The sequence below is a fragment of the Ambystoma mexicanum genome, chromosome 4p (assembly GCF_040938575.1).
Source record: "Ambystoma mexicanum isolate Mex_15411 chromosome 4p, UKY_AmexF1_1, whole genome shotgun sequence".
Classification (NCBI taxonomy): Eukaryota; Metazoa; Chordata; class Amphibia; order Caudata; family Ambystomatidae; genus Ambystoma; species Ambystoma mexicanum.
In genome coordinates, this window is record NC_090927.1 from 57,011,416 (window position 1) to 57,026,556 (window position 15,141).

Here is a 15,141-nt window from a genome sequence, read left to right on the forward strand (position 1 = left end):
TAGTAACTTTCTGGTTGCTTGTATGATGTGTCCGGAATGGGCTGGTGGCAGTGGATACTTATATATTGTTTAATTTTATAGTCATGTACACTTATGCATTTGTGCATTTTTCCTGGGCATATGCAGTGGCAAACTGTCCAGGTTTGGATGGCCCCTGCCAGTTTGAGTGGTGCAGATCCTTGCCATTGGTGGGCTAAGGACAACTCCCGCCTGGATCCTGGACAAAAGGGGGTCTCCTGCAACCATTAAACAGATAAACATTGAAGCCACAACCCCTACGAAGGAGAGCAGTCTACTGCAGACCTTGTGATTGGAAAATCACCAGCAGGCGTTTCTACAATTGCTCGGCTAAGCCCTGCCTCTCTGTAGATCTCCAGAATACCTTCATCGCTCTTGGACGAGTAGGAACAACCAGTTCCGACCTCTGCTTGGAGGTCCAGCCACTGGAAGCCTTCGGGACAGTCTCTGAACCATCATGTGGACTAGCCAGACATCTTCCTGAGATCCTTTGCTGCACCGGTAGCCATCCTGAGTTGAGCCTTGGGACTCTGAAGATCATACTCTTATGGAACAAGAAGAGTTTACCACCAGTTTCATGCTGCGTTTTGGCTGCAAGCATCACCTTCCGCTATTTTCTTGAAGTGGCCATTGCTGTTCGCTGCCTGCATAGCATCCTGGGCAGTCTCGGACATCATTGCAGGGGTGGTGATCCAGTAGTCAGTGTGTCCCAAGTGTCCAGAATCCAGAACAGAGTCTGAAACTGTGAACTGGTCTTGGCCCATGGGATTCCTCCACCGGAACCACGGCACAAATCCATAAGGCCCAGCGGTTTCAGATACTCCTGTGGTGGTCCCTGAGTGAATCTCATGAATACCTCGCGCCAAAAGGTGTGGACCATTCTACAAGTCTGCCACATATGCAAATATAAATCACTCTCCTGGTCATACCCCCTCCAGCACTGGGAAGAGGGTGTTGCATTCAACTTATGGAGACGAATAGGGTGCAAGTACCACCGACAGAATTGTTTGTGATGCACTGAGACGAAGTCGCCGCCCTCTGCCAAATATGCCCACAAGTCTCCTCAAAAATAGAGCAGCCCAGGTCTCGCTTCCATTGAGTCTTATAGGCATAACTAGGAGGAATCTGACTTGTCCAGCAACCTATATATCTTAGTAATTCTCTTAGATATCCAACCGTCTTGTAAGGTTAGCTCGAGAGCCAAAGGGGGCCTTGTGCCTGCCTCGCGAGCCATCGAGTTAGTGATCCAGTGATGGAGTTGGCAATACCTTAAACGCTCCCCCTCAGGAAGGCAAATTGTGGCTTTACACTCTTCAAACGTTAAAGGAGACACCTTGTGATACAGCTAGTCCAAAGGTTCCAGACCTACCCTCTTCCAACATGTTGCCAAAGGACTTGTCGGCACCGAGTGCCAACAAAGTCGGAGGAATCCTGCACGTTCACCCCAGCTCAATGACGTTGATGGCTCAACAGATGTTATCATGTGTGCTGCGGCCCTCTATAAATTCCGTCTGATCAGGGTGGATGAGGACATGGAGGGAGCCCATCAGAATTGGGACTAATACCTTTGCATAGATCTTTGCCTCTAAATTGAGATGAGATATCAGGCGATACGACCTGCGAAGAGCGGCATCCTTAAAGAGAGGTAAGAGAGGTAATATTCACCCATTGTTTGTGTGACTACTGCAAGGAAGGCATCGTATCAACAGTAAGACAGACAAGTGACACAGTTCATGGTGTCCATTGAACTTCAACAAGGGTGTGATAAAAGTCGGTCTTATCCTAAATTCACAGATGTGAGCAAGCTACGACCATCAAATAGTGGAGTCTTGTCAAAATAAAAGGGCCTATACTAAAAGAAAATATTGCCAATCCTTACCACTAAATACAAATAGTGTGGGATAGTGTTCAAGAAAAAGAAAGAAGTGTTCACAAAATAGTATGTCAGGATGTTCAGGCCTTTGGCCTCCCTTACCAATGTTTTCAGCAAGGCTGTTCACTCGAGCAAAGCACACACCCTAGCTTCTTCAGCACGAGGATACAGTTTGATTACCAGCATCAGGGCCTTCTGGGCCCAACTCTCTTTATTTATCAAAGTCTCTTGATTCAGCCAGCCTGATGTACCAAAACAAAACAAAAAGTTCCTTTCCTCTTATAAGTACTTAATTCATGTGATTCACCCTGGATCCCTTTTATATCAGGATTGCTACTGTGGATCCCCATCTTCCGGGCTCAGAGAATATTCTCTCTCGGGTGACCTACGGTTTGTTAGGGAGAATTCTCAGAATTGTGCTAATTCCCCCCACCTTAGAGACCCCCTAAACTTTGCTGGATTTTGAGGACTTTATTTTTTTAACCTGTAGAGAGCGAGACTCTCTGTCCCACTCTCTCATGTATTTTAATTTGATTTTTTACCTCTTTGTTTCTTTTGGTTGTGGAGTCTGACAAACTCCATAGGTATCATCTTTTGCATTGTGCCACACAGCACCTTCAGTGCAGTGGCACAGGGAAGTCTTTCAGATTTCCCAAAGGTTTAAATACCTTCTCTGGGATAAACTACTGTTTCCAAGAGCAGTAAAGTGAAATTGACTTTACTTACATTTGAAACTTTCTAGACCCAGCACACACTATCTTACAATAGGATGCTGGAGGGATTACTTCTCATGTCTAGCTTCTCATGTAACATTGTTTATGTTACCCTTTTCTCACTGAATGGCTGGTGGAAGTGGTTTAGTTTTAACTACTGTGGTGTGCCTTTACCGGGGGCTGCATTTGCAGCTGCAGTAAAGCACCCAAGGGTGCCATTATTGTCAAAAAGCCCCTGGTCGTCTTTTTTGGCCATTTCTTTGTGGAAAGGTTCTTCTTGAAATTTACTCTGCGCGCCAAACCAGGTTTGGTCCCATTGTTTGCTTTGCCTTTGGCAGGATTCACGAGTGAAGCCCGCCTCTGGCTCCAGGGTGTCTGGGGTAGGCAGGAAGTGAGGGAGGTGCCCGAAACTCCCTGTGCTTAGTCTCCTAGGAGACCCAAATGCACTCTGTGGTGATTGGCCAACTGACTAGGCTGGAATGAATGAGAGAGAGCTGTATAAAAGGGGAAGCTTTTGGCTTGGAAGGCAGAGTCGACCACTGGACGAAGGAACCGAAGAAGAACTTGAAGAGGACACCTGCTACAACTCCTGGACCTTTGGTTTGCCCAGTGAAGCCCTGCTGCTGTGCTGAAACTCCAAATTCGTATCGACAGAGAAGCCCCTGCAAGGACGACTTTTCCCCTTGAGTCGGTGGGATCAATCAACCCCAAAGTAAGCCACCTGGACATAGATCTCGGAGCTAGTTGAATTTCCAGAGTTGCTGCTGGAAACCGTATAGCCAGGGAGAGGAACACCAGATTGTGTGCATTGCTTTTAAGCTGCCCTAGAGCTCCAGGAAGATACTCCGGACTCCCAGGAAGCAGGACTGACCGAGACCGAGCCCCCTCAACAGAGTGCGCGACCCCAGAAGCAAGAAAAGTCCATCTCAACAGCCAGGAACCGCAGTGTAAAGTCTGAGAGAACTTATCTCTCACTGTAGAGTGGCTTGCATCTTGTACTTCTCACAAGTCTAATCAGCTTGTGGACCTATATTTGATTGTTCTTTTTTTCAAAGACTTCTAAAACATTGTGCAAAGACTTTTTCTGCTTACCTCCCAGAAGTGCTTCATCCTATTTAAGACTTTTGCCTATTGACTTTGGCTTAGCCTGTTGTACTGAATGCCTCTTCTTGGGGGATCCAAAAGTATTTGCCTGCTTAAGAATATTTGTGGTCTCGGATTCCAAGATGGCCGCCGACACCAGGGGGGGTTGTCCTCCGAGCTACAAATATGGCGGCTAAAAACAAGGTCAAGGCCAATAAGGAGGCCACTTGCAGCCGGATGCCTCAGGCCCCTTCATGGCCCTCTGGGCAAGCAAGGATGCAACCGAGGACCACAGGGCCACACGGGAGGGGGGCGGGGGGGGGGGGGGGGGAGTACGGAGCTGGAGCACAGCGAGACCCTGGAGGCGTCTACCCAGATCTCGCGCCAAGACCTACACGGGGAGCTGCTCTCACTCCAAGCATCTCTGGGGAAAACCTTTCAAGAACAATTCCAACTAATAAGAACTGACCGAAATCAAGCAGGAAGTGGGTCAACTGGGGGAGAGAACAGACATAGTCGAAAAAGGTCTGCAGGAGATCGGCAGTGAGACCACGGAGAACAGTGAAACTATCGAGAGGCTCGACATGGCGACGCGGAACCTGGAAATATGAATGGAAGACATGGAAAACAGGTCTCGACGGATCAACATCAGGTTGAAACTCCTGCCGGAGACGGTGCAAGATAGGGACCTGAAGGAAACGGTTCAAGCAATTTTCGCGGAACTATTGGGCGAGTCCTCCCCTGATCGGATCGAACTGGACAGGGTTCACAGAGTGGGATCCCTCAATAGGAACCCGAAGTCTAGGCCGCGATACGTGTTAGCGGCGTTTACACGATACGCTCAAAAAGAGGCAGTACTCAAGGCCGCTAGACAAAAAGAGCCGTTATTTTTTAACGATCATCGTATTGAGCTGTACCAGGATCACGCCAGCTGCACCTTGCTCAAGAGGCGACAATGGAGCCCCCTCACCCTGAAGCTTAAAGAAAAGGGGATTAGATACAAGTGGACCTTCCTGTTTGGACTTGTATTCGATTGGGCTGGTTCTCAGAAGCGGATAATCACGATGCAGGAAGGCGCGGACCTACTTCAACTTGAACTGGACCAAGAACTGGCTGAGGAATCGAGGGTGACGGGCCCAAGCGGCTCCATGGAATCGAGGAGTGGTGCCCGAGCCAGGCCATGGGAATGGTCGCTGGTCGGGGAGGTGAAAAGGAGGAGGCCCGTGCGGCGGAGGCCCCCCAGGAAGGGAACTGATGCAGAGACAGCGGCCGGGGAGTGAGCTAGACCAGAGGAGAACTAATCGGGTACTTGAATAATTTCAGGGGGTGGTGGACACAAAGGCAGTATTGTGTACAAGGAGGGGAGAGGGTGCCAAGAGCAAACATCATGGGATCTTCAGGGGCGAGGAAGCCTGGGGGGGGAGGGACGCGGGAGGACCAAGTTTTAAGGTCTTTAGGGTTTGGGGGGGTGGGGGAAAGGGGGTGAAGGGGGGGAGGGATCCTCAGGTGCTGCACGAGGGACGAGCCAGAAGTGGCCCACAAACCCAGGTAACAAGCATGGGGCAAATGAGTGGGAGTGGGGAACTGTCGGAGGGTCTTGAATGGCGGGACACATGTCTAACCACAATTCAAGTGGGTAACACATAACGTTAGCGGCCTAAATACCCCGCTGAAAAGGAAAAAGCTGGAACAATTTACGAAGCGGGGAAAACCAGATTTTCTGGGATTACAAGAGACACATCTGCTTCGCAAGGACCAGAGTCGCTTAAGGTTGAGAGGGTTTGATCAGGTGTTTCAGGCATCTGGTCCCACGAAATCGGGGGGTGGCGCTGGCCATCAGGGGCACGGTGAACTTCCGCTTGGAAGACACCCTAAGGGACAAGGAGGGTAGGTTTGTTGTGGTAAAAGGCACAATTGCGGAAGAAGCGTACACAATAGGGGTGATTTACGCACCCAACACAGGGCAAGACCCCTTCCTCTGCGATCTCATGGGGAAAATAGGTGACTGGGCAAGAGGCCAGATAATCATAATGGGGGACCTGAATATAGCCTGGAACAAGATTAAAGACAGGTCAGGAGGGACCAAAAGCCGTGGGGGAGGGGTGGTAGCCTCAGCGGACCTCCGGGACAAAGTGGAGAGCATAGCCCTGAGGGACGTCTGGAGGGAATTGAGGGGGGGGACGAGGAGGGCTACACATTCCTTTCTGAAGTCCATGGGACCCAATCCAGAATTGATTTCATCTGGATCTCAGCCAACCTGGTGGGTAAGGTCAAAGAGATAGAGGTGGGGCCCATGGGAATAGCAGACCATATAATATTGTTGATGCAGCTGGAACTGGGAAAGAGGAGGAGGGAGCTGTGGGGCTGGAAATACCCAGAACACCTGCTGAGGGACCCTGTGGTAAGAGAGGAGGTAGAGGGCAAGATGAGAGAGTTCTTCGATAATAACGAGAGAGGGGACACGAGGGAAGATATAAGATGGGACGCATTTAAGGCTACGCTGAGGGGGGAAATTATAGCAGCTAAGGCACAGAGGCAAAAACAGCTACAGGCCCTGGAGACCCGGCTGGAAGCGGAAGTTGAGGAAGCGAGAGGCAGGGTAGTGGCGAACCCCAGTAGGATTAACCAGAAGGACTACAGGAGGGCAATAGGACAATTGGGGATCCTTAGGACCAAAAAAGCGGAGGGGGCCATGCTTTTTGTGAGGCAAAAATTCTATGCAAGAGGGAATAAGGCAGACGCCCTGCTAGCTCGCCTCCTTCGGGGAGCTGCCTCCAGAAACACAATCACGGCGCTAAATTCAGATAGGGGGGAAAGGGTTACCCGAATAGAGGATAGCCAAGAGGCCATGGCCGATTTCTATGAGACCTTATATGCCTCACAGCACCCCTGCGGCCAAGCTCAAGAGAAATTCCTGGAAAGGGTTAACCTACGTAAAATTGAGGGGGATGCCCAGATTGGCCTACAACAAAAGATAACGGAGGAGGAGGTGAGGGGGGGTTATTCGGAAACTGCCCGCGGGTAAGGCCCCCGGCCCCGATGGGTACACTGCGTCCTTCTATAAGACCTATGCGGGAGTGCTGGTTGCACACCTGACCTACCTTTTCAATTCCTTCCTAGATAGTGGGCAAATCACCCCGTCAATGAAAGAAGCCAAGATCTCTCTGATTCTGAAGGAGGGCAAGGACCCCCTCGAAAGATCCTCCTATAGGCCAATAGCGCTCATTAACGTAGATGCAAAGATCTACACCAAGATCCTGGCGAATAGGCTCGAGGGGCTTCTCCCGGACTTGATCCATCAGGATCAGGCGGGATTCGTAAAAGGGAGGCAGACAGCGGACAATATCAGAAGGGTGGCTCACCTAGTGGAAAAGGTAGAAAAGACTTGCACACCGGCAGCACTCCTGTCCCTAGACGCTAAAAAAGCGTTTTACTGGGTGGAGTGGTCCTTCCTCTTCAAAACCATGGAAAAGATGGGGTTAGGAGGTGCTTACTTACAGATGGTCAATGCGAACTATGAGGGCCCGCGAGCGAGGGTGGTGGTAAATGGGTCTTTAACTAGACCATTCCAACTCCAAAGAGGTACAAAACAGGGATGTCCCCTATCACCCCTGCTGTACGCAATTTACTTGGAGCCCCGCCTGCAGGCAATACGGGAATCGGAAGGAATACAGGGAATACCGTTTGGAGGCAGGCACCACAAGGTAGCGGCCTTCGCAGACATGCTGCTCGCCCTGACCAATCCCATAGAGTCGAGTACGCAAGCCAGGTTACTATTAGAAGACTTTGGGGAAGCATCCGGACTATGCATCAACATGCACAAGTCTGAATTGATGGACCTGACGTTGGCAAGGGAAGAGAGGGAGGAGCTGAAGGGGACGACGCCCTTTGCCTGGCGACCGGGGGGAATTACATACCTGGGGGTGAAAATTACTCCGGCTCTACGCGGATGGTACGTAGCAAACTATCCCCCACTCCTGCAAAGAATCAAGAAAGATCTCCATAAGTGGCGGAACTTGCGGATCTCCTGGTTGGGGAGGATAGAGGCACTTAAAATGGTTACCCTGCAGAGGCTGCTCTACCTCTTCCAGGCTATCCCTCAAGCAGTCACAGCTAGCTTCTTCAAGGAGCTCCAGGTAATAAATAATGAGTTCATATGGGAGGGAAAAAGGGCAAGGGTGAGTAGGATGCAATTTATGGCCCCAAGAAAAGGGGGGGGGACTAGCTCTTCCCAACTTCCGTCAATACTATGAAGCAGCCCAACTAAGGGTGATCAGGGAATGGCTGCGAGAGGGGGAAGGAAAACACTGGGTTCAGATGGACAGAGCAGTCACGTGATACGAACTGGGAGGTTCTGTAGCTACCCAGACAGCACCGTCCGGGCCATATGTACCTTAGCTCGATCACTAAACTAGTAGCAGATAACTGGGACAGACTGGTCCAACGGAAGGAAATTACAACCTTCCCGTCTCCTTTCACCCCCATCTTCAATAACAAAAACTTCACCCCAGGGCTGGAAAGAGGGGCATTCCGGAACTGGCGGGAGGGAGGCTGCCGTTGGATGCGGGACATGTTTATAGGAGGGGAGATCAGTTCCTTTGTAGAGTGTAAAAAGGATTTTACACTGGGGGAAGGTGAACGACTGAGATACTCACAACTTAGACACTGGCTTCTACACCCCATAAATAAGGAGGCGGCCACTAGGACACCAACCCCTTTTGAAAAATTCCTGATGACCAATGACGGCTCGAAAGGCCTTATTTCGCAGCTTTACAAGATCCTGGATGAGGCCACCCCCAGACCGCAATGGGCATAGATGGGACGGTGGGAAAACATTCTGGGCAGGGAAATAGAGAAGACAGAGTGGGAGAATCTATGGAGAAGGTCCCCAAACTAGCGAGAGCCTCACAAACCCGGGAGGCCTGGTACAAGATATTATATGGGTGGCACTATACCCCAGCTCGGCTACGCAGGATCTAGCCTGAATCATCGGCAACTTGCTGGAGAGGATGCAGCCAGGAGGGCACTGCGGAACATATTTGGTGGCGATGCCCAAAAATAGTCCCGTTCTGGGGAGACTTCAAGCAGGCGATGGAACAAATATTTGGGACAGAGGGAGGTATACCCCCAGAATGGTCACTATTAGGCCAGCAGAAGGGTCGGCGGGGTCAAGGGGCAGGGAAAGAGTGAGGGTGATGCTCACTCTGGCAGCAATGACAATCATAGCCCAGAGATGGAAAAGCTCGATCATACCTATGTTTCAAGACTGGCTGCGTAAAGTCTGGGAGATAGTAGCGATGGAATGGGCCTCCTACGCAATGAACAACAGAATACAAAAATTAGCGGGAGAGTGGGGTGAAGTCCTTTCCTTTCTCAGAGACGATTTCAGGATCGGGTGGCGCCCGCAAAGTCTAAGACTTCTGGACCTGGAATAACCCCGACCAGACACTTTGTGGTGACAGGGAGCAACAGAGACTTTGGAGCAGCACCTGGGGGAGAGGGGAGGGGCGAGTTATGGGGATGCTTAATGTTGTTGAAAAATTCAATAAAGAGAATTAAAAAAAAAAAAAAAGAATATTTGTGGTCTCTTGTTGTTCTATAATCTTTTCCTTTTACCAACTTATAATAGTATTCTAAATGCCTACAGTAAGATATTAATATCCCCAGCACCCTAGCTATTGAAGTCGCCTGAAGGTGTAGGTTGTGTCTGTGGGCCATCCAAAAAGGGTCTTTACTGATTTAGAAACTACATTTTTGCCGCTTGCAACCTTGGTTCTAACACAGGCTGATCTTGTATCAGTCTATCTGATTCACTGGCTGTGCTATCTTTACTGGCTCTGCTTTGTTGTAGGGGCCAAGGACAGTACCATGGCAGAAAATGCTCCTCCCCGCCTTCGTTATTGAGCCCCAGGTACCTCGGACACACAATGCAGGTTTCTTCAGCTTTAGTCCCCGGTCTTAGGTTCACTTTCCAAGATTCACAAACGTAACGGTCTGAAAACGTCAAGGGCACTTCCCTCCTTGCAACCCTTTCTGGTCTCGCCCGTCTTTCTCCTTGTATTAAACCGCCATCTTGGACGTGCTGCTTCCTCGTGTGCTTTGCCTTGCTCAGTGTGCTTTCGTGCCCCGCCTTTTATCCGTGTGGGGAAGTGTGATGGAAGTCGGGTGTGTGTAATGAGCAGTAATTGCCTGAACATTGTATTGGGACACCTCATCCAGGTGATCCTCCCGCACTGGTCCACCCCAAGGAACTGAATCCAAAAGCGATGGCCGTGTCCTAGCCACGTGGTTGACAGATCCCCGGGGACTAGTGGGTGAGGCACCTTCTGGTTTCTCACATTAGCTTGGAGTCCAAAAACAAATTAAACAGAGAGGCAAGAAGGCCCCTGAGCTGTGCCCGGATATTTTTGTAAAAGGCTGTGGAGAAGCTGCCTAGGCCAGAGGCCTTCCACCTGCGAAGAGCACCAATTGCCTGATCCACCTCACCCTGTGCAATCAGAGCCTCCATCAAAGCGCTCTGATCCTCCGAAGCCTAGCAGCGGGGAGCCCTCCAAAAAGGCCATTTGACAGTCTAACTCCAAACGCTCAGCCCGTAATAGGGATTCATAAAATTCGGCAAAGGTCTCAAGTTTCTCAGCCTCTGAGAATCAGAGCACCCCATTGCCATCCCTGTTCGCTTGGACACTCTTTCTAGTTTTCTGTTTCTTCAGCATATACGCCAGGTATCTGTTTGCCTTATTTGAGAGAATAGTATGACTGCCCCGTGCACATTAGTGAGTTGGCTGTTTTCAAAGCCATAAGGACTTCTAAACTGGGCCTAACCAGCCTGATCTCACACAGAGTTTTCCACGTCTCAACTCGTGCATGAGCAAGTTCGCACTCTCACACCTTGGCCTCCAAAAGTGCCTTACTGTGGGACCTGGCAGAGAAATTGGTCGCTGCTTAGCTAATGAGCCCCACCGCCTTCATAGCATCCCATACTACCTCCGGTCTCGTCCCTAACCCCCTATTCTCTTCAAAATAGTTAGAGATCTCGGATCTCAAGAGAGCATCTTGAAGGATTGGGTCATAAAGGCGCCATTCGCATCTGGGCTCAGGCTGAGTGTCCGGGAGGCTTAAATCTAGAGAAACGTGCAGATGATCCGAAAATAACATAGGACCTATATTAGTATTGACTACATGACGAACCAAAAGGGAGAAGCCAACAGGAGGTTGAAGCGAGAGAACCCCTTATGAACATAAGAACAGAAAGTGTACTCTCTTTCGCCTTCCCCACAACGTCCAACTTTCTGAGGAACTTCATCATAGCCAGGGATCGTTTATAGTCACCCGCAGCCAAAGCCAGAGACTTATCCAAAGCTGGATCAGGGGCTAGATTAAAGTCACCGCCCAGGAGTAAGTACCCCTCTGCAAAATCCACCAGAATTGGGAGCAAGTAGTTCATGTAAATATGCTGGTTATGAGGTGCGTGGCTTGGAGCCATGGCAGTCAGACTGGCTCTGTGAGAGTTCCCAACCGGTGCCACGCGTCCAGCGGTAATGCCCCAGTGAAAGCGCATCTTCTGCAAACATACACGGCGAGTTGAATTGCTGAAGTGCCGCAGCACCTGGTGATCGACCTTCAACATCCCAGGAGGTCCGGAACCCGGGGTTTGAACTGAGCTCACTTCGGAGCGGGCCGCAGTAAACGTGGCATTCACAAAATGGCGGACAGTGCTACGGCTGGAACCGGCCAGCAGAGACGGCCACTTAGATAGCTACTGACCCCAAGGAGGAATGAGACTGAGACTCTGGAAGCAATCCTCACTTAAACCCTTCAGCTGAAGTGATCACGCCAGCAGCAGCAGGATCGGGCGCCCGCACTTAGATCCCCACAGCCAGCTCCTGGAGTTCAAGCAACCCTACCAGTGAAGCAGACCATCGTCTGCATCAGGCCGCATCACCACACGACACCTACGTGAAAGCCACTCTGGGCGCACAGCTAGCAGTGCAGACAGCACAGCAGAGGCCCACAGCAGCGTGTCATTGGGAGCGGCCCCTAGAGGTTACTGGGTCTCGAATCCACATCGGCAAAAGCGGTCTTGAAGCTGCGGCATTCCAGAGGTCTGAACGCGGGAGCCTGGGGAGATCAGACAACAAAAATCTTTACCGCCCGCTAAGACCTTATCCCAAAAGCAGCAGCAAATCCCCAATCCAGCGGAAAGTGAGCGCAAGGCTCCGACGCAACCCTCATAGAGGCCCCCGGGGACAACTACATCTCTGTGGCCCCCCCATATAACAATCTGCACCCGTCTGGAAAAGTGAGAATCCCAGAAAAGTGGCAGCTGGGACGACAGCGACTTGAACTAGACCCCAAGGGAGGAGTACCACGAGTCACCTTGAGGACCAGCAGTCCAAGACCCTGCCAAACTCCCACCACCCCAGCAGCCCACGAAAACTAGGGGGAGGCTCCGCTAACGCACCAGTGAGACCCGACAACAATCCCCATCCTTGAACGACGAGCAGCATGTCCAGAACATCCACACCATCCGTACCATTCTGGACAACGCTCAGACCTATCCTACGGCAAAAACCTACACCAGCAAAGAGACGCGGTGCACCGAACCGGCCATTGAAAAACCCATCCCGGTACGCCACGCAGCTCTTCGCCCAAGTCCGGAGTCCTAGACCAGCGCAGTTAATCGGCGCAAGCGGCCTGGCCGTCACACCAGCCACATCGAACTGCGAAGGGAGGGTGTCAGCCTGGGCCCAGCAAGCGCATAATCCGGAGCCACAGCACAAGGTAGGGCAGCACCTGCCGCACCACCGAATGGACGCAGCCAACCATTATAATACGGGGCATCCCCCCCGGTCCTCTCTGCTCCGCTAACCCACTGTGACGCTCACAAATGCCTGCAACAACAAGGGATTGAACAACAGCCCCCACCACAGCTGGACAGCTAAAGGCCCAGATGGGCTCAGGCCCTAGAGAACGGAAACCCTCCAACCCAGCCCATAGACTCCCAAATGTAGCAGGCAACACAGGTGCTGCAGATCACGGGGAATGGTGACATACAACCCTCAGGGAAAAATTCTGCAGTGGTGCCATAACTCCAGCAACACCAGCCGGGGCACAAAGGAGGGAACCCAGGATCCCCACACCCTCCTCCTGAACTGGCAGAACTCAAGGGCCTCCCACGCAAAAACTCTACATTCCAAAATTACCAGACCGATCAACAGAGGGCAAGGCGGCTCCGGCCGCAACATCCGGGGGGGGGGGGGGAACACAGTCACAGTGCTGCGTGAACTGGCACTTCCCTTAAAATAGGATCCCCATCACTTTGCCTGGCTCACTAATGACCCATCAAAGCTGGATGGGACAACTCAATCTCGCCTCATTGTATCCACCACTGTCTACAACTCGTACCTCAGTACCCTAAAAGTGAACACTAAAGCTGGTGGAGCCATCCGCTCACTCCGAACATTGGAGTACCAGAACTCCCCACAGCGCCTAGGGAACACCTGAAACCTCGCAGTCTCATCACTACCAGCTGAAGGTGCAGTAGGGGTGCGGCCTGCTACCCTGTAAACTGTGCACGGAGGCAAACGGACAACAAACACAATAGACACTGAGTCCTGAACCCTACAAACAAGGGACAAGATACCAGCAGCACAGAGCCCATCCAAATCCAGAACAGAAGAAATAGAAACCACATTATGAACAAAACTTTGAAATTGGAGAGGGGGCGGATAGGCTCACAGCGCTAGAGGCCAGATTCAATACTCTCGAGGCCAAACAAGAGGATGCAGAAAATAGATCCAGGCGCAACAACATCCGCCTGAGGGGAATCCCTACATCTATCCCCGATGAGGAACTAGGGGCCAATGTCAACGACCCGTTCCGCTTCATCATAACCCTCCAGGACGAAGCCCCGCTTCAACTCGACAGAGTGTACAGAACAAAGTCAAAGCAAAGCGCTGCCTCCCCGCCTAAGGGTGCACTTCTACAGAGTCAAAGAAGAAATAATGCGTGAGGCCAGGAGCACTGCACGCATACACTTCAGAGATGCCGCAATATCCCTGTATCAGGACTTGGCAGAAGTCACACTGACAAAGAGGAAGGTCCTGAAACCAGTGACTCAATGGCTTTGCGAGAGGAAGATTATATATCGCTGGAGCTTCCCCACAGCCCTCACCTTCATATGGAAGGAAAGCCCTGGCACATTTTCTCTCCAAGAGAAGCAGAAAGCTTTATGAACCCCGAGGCCAAGGACGACGAATCTGATAAAGCCACGCCTAATATGGAAGGGGACCGCGGGAAACCCTGAAATCCTGGACCCGGGCAGAGGGCCGCCGCAGAGTACGAGGACCCCCTGCCAACAACAAGAAGACCAACAAATGCTGAGAGGGGCGCCCCCGACAGGCCAAGGTATAAGGGTGCCTCCAGTCTCCATCTAAAAACCTACCAGGAAATTATCGCACCCCAGGTGAACTGCACCAGGCAAAACAAGTGGCCTCAGGGGTCCCCCATACTATTAGCTATGAAGACGTCACACCATAACTCAGGACCTGAGAGGCCAAGGGGACTGAGCTTTCATTGCAACGCATGCAGCTACAAAAACTCATGCAGTATAAGCCGAAAAACGTACCAGCTTCACTGGATGAATGAGAGGTGAGAATTGGGGAAACACCCAATAGAGGATATGGGGGTGAGGGGGATCACAGAATTATAAGCCACAACACGAGGCTAAGCTAACTTCAAGTGAGACACCAGCTCAAGCAACTACACGTTCTCCAGATGGCCTCCCAGGATAAGGAACTTACTGTTAGGGAGAATTCTCTGTAAAGGCTAATTTCCCAAACCTAGTGAGTCCCCCAGGAGCTTTGCTGGATTTTTGGGGTTTATTTTTTTTCTCCTGCTAAGAGTGAGACTCTTTTCCTCCCATTCTTAGACATGATTTGAGGTGTTCCTTTGACTTTTTATGTGTTTTATGGGCTTCTTTACCCCATAGGGCTTCATGTGTTTTTGGTATATGGGTTACACAGCACCCTCCGTGCCGTAACCCATCCAACATAAAATCGACCTAAAAACACTTTGCCTGACGTATAAAGCTCTCAACAATCTAGCACCCCCATACCTGACCAACAAACTCACCATGAAACCGTCCGTTAGAACCACGAGATCCTCCAACACCTTATGCCTTACAGTGCCTAGATTTAACTCCAAAAGAGCCGGAGGCTCGAGCTTTACTGTCCTCGCCCCCCAACTCTGGAACTCCTTGCCACTGAGCATAAAAACATCCAACTCCTTCCAGTCATTCAGGAAACTGGTCATTGGGTGGCTTCTGACAAATAGCCAACTTTGAAGTCAGACCTAGCTATATAATGTATTGACTGTTTATTCCTCACTTATGTTACTATTGCGTGCTTTCACCCTCACTGCCTGTATATAACTGCTATTTAAATTGTTCGAGCT

The 15,141-nt window shown here is 50.9% G+C and overlaps 1 protein-coding gene across 1 annotated transcript in view; it reads right to left on the bottom strand.

The window, feature by feature from the left end:
* The window catches only part of LOC138452990 (zinc finger protein 879-like), a 171,212-nt gene that overhangs the window by 99,898 nt on the left and 56,173 nt on the right, over positions 1-15,141 (bottom strand). The window lies entirely within an intron of this gene.